The following is a 6,010-nucleotide window of genomic DNA, read 5'->3' on the forward strand; positions in this document are numbered from 1 at the left end:
TGTCTCAAAAAAAAAAAAAAAAGGAAGGAAACTAAAGCTAACCTGGGCTGCGGAACGTGACAGAGCAAGCACACAGACGCCCCCTGAACCGGCGACTCCGCAGATCAGTACCGGGACCCTAGGACCAAGCTCCAGAAGCGGAGGCCTGGCGGGGGAAGCGCGTCACACACCATCCATCAAGACCAGCAGGGCAGGGGGTCCTGGAACACCCTGGCGGACCCACACAGGACCCTGTCCTTGTGAAGGGACAAAGGTAACTAAAAACGGGACCCTCCTGTGGCCGCTGTTATAGCAAACAGGTGTGTGAAGAGACTGGGGCGCTATGGGGCCAGGCGTCAGGAGTATAGGCTTATGGTGGTCGTTAACAATTCTCTCTCCAAATCTCCTAAAATGCCCATTACTTCTTTTCCCACAATATTTTTAAATTATGGTAAAACACACATAAAATAAATCTTACCAACTTCACCAGTTTTTGTTTTGTTTTTGTTTTTTTTTAGAGACAGAGTCTAACTCTGTCGCCCAGGCTGGAGTGCAATGGCACGATCTTGGCTCACTGTAAGCTCCGCCTCCCGGGTTTACGCCATTCTCCTGCCTCAGCCTCCTGAGCAGCTGGGACCACAGGCTCCCGCCACCACTCCCGGCTAATTTTTTGTATTTAGTAGAGACGGAGTTTCACCGTGTTAGACAGAATGGTCTTGATTTCCTGACCTCGTGATCCACCCGCCTCAGCTTCCCAAAGTGCTGGGATTACAGGTGTGAGCCACCGCTCCCGGACCAACTTCACCAGGTTTTAGTGTGCAGCTCCATGGCATAAATTCCATCTGTCATGCTGCGCAGCTGCCTCCAGACTTACCTTGTCTAACTGAAACACTGCTCACTGAACAGGCACTCCCGTGCCCTCCCCAAGCCCCTGGTAACCACCATTTTTACTGCTTTTTAATGTTTAAAAGGGAAGGATGAACATGCTAGGGGAAATGTAACAATGTAAAACTTACTTCCTTCCATTTTCAAAAAGCCCGGTGAGTCCCCCTCCTGGGAGCACAGCTGAGAAGGAGGAGGAGGGGGCAACCTGGGCGCTGGGGCCTGCAGGCGCTGAGTAAGGCACCGAGCTGGCCTCCACCCAAGGAAAACGGGGGCCACGCTCGGACACGCACAGAGCTCTTGGCTGCCTGCAGAGCTCTGGGCAGAGGACGGCCCCCTTGTCTGGGAGGCTCTAATTCCAGCCTTCCCAATCACCTCAGGCAAGCAAATGAGGCACTGAGAGAGGGGACAAAAGCCCTGAGTGTCCTGCCTGTCACCATCAGAATGCAATGCGTGCCCTGCCACAGTGTCCAGCTACTCTTCAGTCCGCTCTCCCAACCACCAGCTCAGCCCCAAACCCAGGATCCTCCGGCTGGATGACTCACAGCAGCCCTTGGGGAGGGCATCCACACATTAGGGTCCTAGAGGACTCTGCTCTCAGCCCCACTGACCTCACCACCCTCCTCACCCAACTCCCTGGGTCCACCAAAAAGACAGACTTTTCAAGCTTCAGTCAGTTAAGAATCAAACTCCATGTCATGACACACGTCACGACACACCGCCAGGGACAGGCCTTCCGGCCTACACCGCCAGGGATGGGCCCGGGCTACGCTTCCCGCCTGCGCCTGTGCTGGGCTGGGGGTGTCCTCCACAGCCACACGGGAAGCCCCTGCACTGTGCTGAAGAGTGCTCCACTCTACACCAGGGTGACTTCATCTCAATGACATCTGCGAAGAGCCATTTCCAAGTAAGGCTGGGTCCAAAGGTACCAGGGGGACATGGGAGGATGCTGTTACCCAGCACACCCCCAACTTACAGATGCAGAAACCAAGGCCTGTCTACACACTGACCATAGCTCCAGGCTGCACCTCAGGCCAGACCCAGGTCTCCCCATGCTGCCCACCTGCATCTCACCTGCACCTTCCATCCCACGCGCTGCAACTGCACATCCCCCACCAGACGGCCCCTGCCCTCCCTACTTCCAGCTGCCCATCCCCACCCCCTCCACGGTCCCTGGAGGAAGCCCAGCTCCTCAGCCTGCAGCCCAGCCACTCTCCCCAGAACCGGCCCCTCCACCTGCACCTACAGGCCCACCCCCGGCAGCCCAGGGCCCCTGCGACTCCGAGCCATGCGGCCCTCTCAGCTTGCCTCCTTTCCCCTCGTCCTATCAGGTTCTGAGAGGCTCCTTCTCTTGCCGCCCCCTTGACGACGCCAGGTTCTCAGGAGGCCTCCGCCCTTGCTCACTGGACCGTCCCCCCCGGGCTGTGCAGGTGCCCTCCCAGTGGGTCTGGCCTGCACCAGCCTTGGGAGAGAGCCTGCCTTTCCAGATCGAGATGGCTCTGAAGAGCACACAGTACCCGGGACCACTGCCCCAGAGAGTAGCAGCTTTTCCCAAGGCTGGGTCTTCCACTAAGATGAGACCTACCATGTCCCCTGGCCCCTGCCCCCTGCCCCTACCTCCATCCGTCTCAGATACATCCAGAAACACTCTTGCACTGTGGCTCCTCCAGATCCTGGCCCAGAACCAGGATGTACTGTGAGGACCAGGAACCAGAGCCTCCAAGCCGCCTAACACCAGCAGGCACAGAGAGGGTGGTGCCTGCTGCCCTGGAGCCTGGAGGACCCCAGTCCTGTGCACCAGAGCAGAGCAGCAGGGCTCACCATGGCTGTCCGGGTTCTCCCAGGATCCCCCAGGCTCAGGGCAGTGCCCGGCCAGGCTCCTGGACCTCTCTGCAAGCAGGACAGAATTGGGCCAGCCAGCCCTGGGACACAAAAGCATGCTGCTCTGGAAACCGCTGAATTGCTTCTGGTCACACAAAGGCGACAGTGTCTAGGGAACACCGGACTTGGAAACCGCAAAGGACTTTATTTCCCCCTCCCCAGCCCAACATAGAAAAAAAAAAAAAGTGGTTCCTGGTCTCTGGCGCTTGCCCTGAGCTGTGTCTCCCTCACACCATCTCCCCTGCTAAAGCTCCTCTCCGAGTTCTGGGTCCCTGGATCACAGTGACCTCCACATCAGGGCCCAGCTGCCAGCGCGCCCTTCATCCCCTTATTATCTGGCGGCTCTCCCGCTGATCCCGGGACAAATAGCATCCGCTTTCCCACAGCCGCCAGCCCTCCTAAGCAACGTCCCTGGAGGACTCGCAGATGTTGAACAAAACAGGCACACCACCCCCGCCCCCACTGCATGGGCTCCAGCCCCCGCCTGGCCCTCCTTCAAGTCTCAGTCCCCTAGGGAAGGTAGCCCCTAAACCTCACTGTCAGAAAAGCCTGGGATGGAGGTTAGACCAGCAGCTGGACAGTCAACCTGGACGGCTGGAGAGGATGTGAGGATGGGGCAGCCGGCAGATGCCAAGGCTTTGCAGAGTGAACAGGAGGACCAGGGACGGGAGCCAGCAAAGAAGGCCTGGTTCTACCAATACCCCAAGGCCAGCCAGGCACTGGGACTCAGGCCTGTAATCTCAGCACTTTGAGAGGCTGAGGTGGGCAACACAGTGGCACAAAAAGTGAAATAAGAACACCAGCCAGCGCAGTGGTGCGTGTCTATAGTCCCAGTTGCTCAGAAGGCTGAGGCAGGAGGATCGCCTGGGAACCTGGGAGTTTGAGGCTGCGGTGAACCACGATCGTACCACTGCACTCCAGCCTGGGTGAGAGCCAGACCTTGTCTCTAAGAACAAAACAAAAACATCCACCCCAGTGTCCCCATGCTTACAGCCACACACTTGCACTTCCCTAACTCCTGATGCAAAGAGAGGCCCAAGGACCCGAGCACACACGCAGCTCCCTGGGCCCCTCCGGGGTCCTGAGACTGCAGATCCTGCATTTCTGGCCCCTGCCCGGCCGCGGCCACTGGGGTTCCAACATCAGCCTCAAGAGGTCGGCTGACATCGGATGACGTGTGCTGCCCCAAACTCAAGGCTTGCCCATGAGTCTCATCCCCTCCCTGGATTCAGGCCTCAGTCCTGCCCGCTGGGCACAGTCAGGCAGCCTCGAATGCTGACATCCATATCTGGGTGTTCAGCTGCTCTCAACCCTCTGCCCCCTGACCTGGCCTCCCTGTAGGCTCCGAGCTGGATAGCTCACCAGTATCTCAACTATGCCACACCTGGCACAGGCTCAGGTCTCAAGGGGCACTCTGATTGGATGGCACCGTGTCCACCAGCTGCCTGGGTGAAACCCTCAAGAGCCCTTGATAGCCTCTTCCTCACTTCACTGCCAACCTGAAGCGCGTGCCGGCCGTCCACCTCCAGACGGGGCTGCACATCTATCTGTCCACCTCTCCCCATCCCTCCAGCCTGGTCCAGGCAGCCGCATGCCTCTCATCTCCCCACCACCCAGCCTGGTCCAGGCAGCCGCGTGCCTCTCATCTCCCCACCACCCAGCCTGGTCCAGGCAGCCGCGTGCCTCTCATCTCCCGACCACCCCAGCCTGGTCCAGGCAGCCGCATGCCTCCCCTCTCCCCACCACCCCAGCCTGGTCCAGGCAGCCACGTGCCTCCCGAAGCCTTCTCCACACGGCAAGCATGGTGAGGCCTTCAAAGGGGAAATCAGCCCCTGCAGCACCCCTGCCAAACCTCTCCAGGGGCTTCCGTGCACCCGGGTCCATGTGGCTGCTCCACCGACACCCTCATCAGCCCTGGCTCCTGGAGGCTTGGCTGCAGCTCTGTTGACCCCCTTTGGAACCCTCCGACCTCCGCCTCTGTCCCCACTGCAGGGCCGGACATGTTTGACTCCGACCCCATTCCCCAGGCACCGCCCGCTGTCACTCCACCCTCCTGTTTGGTTTGACGTGGGGTCCTTGGATTGTCCTGATGGCTTCCTCGTTGAGCGCTTGTGCCTCCAGCCCTGCTTGGTTGCAACCCGCCTGGTGCTCCCCCAGGGCAGGGGCTGTGTCTGGCTAAGCCTCCGGGAGCTCGGTTCTGCCAGGGATGCTCAGGTGGACTCGAGCTGCAGGTGCCCGAGTCTCCCTCTGCAGAGCTTGGCATGTGGTGGGCAGTGACAGACACTTGTTCAGAGAGTGAGGGACCGACACACGAAGGCGGCCCAGATGCCACAGCTGGGGGGTCCCCACCAGCCTGGGCCCCCAGTCACCAGCTAAAGCTCAGCTTCTTTCCTCTGTCAGAGGCTTCAAGAGAAAGGGCCACCCATGGACTCTGCCTTGGGCGCTGCCAAAGCACAGCGTCCCCAAACACATAAAAACTTTGACTCTAAGCCTTCAGTGATCTGGGATGTTTCTCCAAGAAGAAACTTGAATTCCTTCCTTTGGCAAAATATCTTCAGGCTTGAGTCATACGAGGGTCAGGCTGGAACCCCGTGTGGGGAGCTGAGCCTTCTGCACTGTGACAGGAAAGCCACCCGGGGAGCCAGGGAGCGGGCCCAGGGCTAAGCACACCCTGGGGTGCTAATGCCAGCACAGTGTACGGCCTGCTCTGGGGCCCCTTGCCAGCGTGGCCCAGGAGACATAGTCAGGAAGACTGGGAGGGCCAGGAGAGGACTACGTGAGCCTCCACTTCCTCCTCTGTGCGATGGGATCCTGCCTAGGCCTGGGGAGGAAGGAGCTGGTTAATGCTTGAGGACCCAACACAGGGGAACCTATACACACAGGAGAACCCACACGCACAAGGGAACCTACACGTACAGGGGAACCTACAGACAGGGGAGCCTACATCCACAGGGGAACCTACACACGGGGGAACCTACACACACAGGGGAACCTACACATGGGGGAACCTACACGCACAGGGGAACCTACACGCACAGGAGAACATACACACAGGGAAACCTACACACACAGGGGAATCCACACACAGGGGAACCTACATGCACAAAAGAACCTACACACAGGGGAACCTACACGCACAGGGAACCTACACACAGGGGAACCTACACACACAGGGGAACCTACACACAGGGGAACCTACACGCACAGGGGAACCTACACGCACAGGGGAACCTACACATGGGGGAACCTACACATGGGGGAACCTACA

The 6,010-nt window shown here is 59.1% G+C and overlaps 1 protein-coding gene across 2 annotated transcripts in view; it reads right to left on the bottom strand.

Annotated features, from left to right (window-relative positions):
* Window positions 1-6,010, bottom strand: part of GRAMD4 (GRAM domain containing 4) — a 102,192-nt gene that overhangs the window by 56,673 nt on the left and 39,509 nt on the right. Inside the window, exon 1 of one of the 2 annotated variants that reach the window (XM_011934745.1) lies at window positions 2,479-2,641. The exons of the other annotated variant lie outside the window; for it this stretch is intronic. The gene's annotated coding sequence lies outside the window, so the exon portion shown is untranslated. Of the gene's footprint in view, window positions 1-2,478; window positions 2,642-6,010 lie in introns of those variants that run through there. 2 annotated transcript variants of the gene reach the window in all.

The sequence above is a fragment of the Colobus angolensis genome, unplaced genomic scaffold (assembly GCF_000951035.1).
Source record: "Colobus angolensis palliatus isolate OR3802 unplaced genomic scaffold, Cang.pa_1.0 Scaffold138, whole genome shotgun sequence".
Lineage (NCBI taxonomy): Eukaryota > Metazoa > Chordata > Mammalia > Primates > Cercopithecidae > Colobus > Colobus angolensis.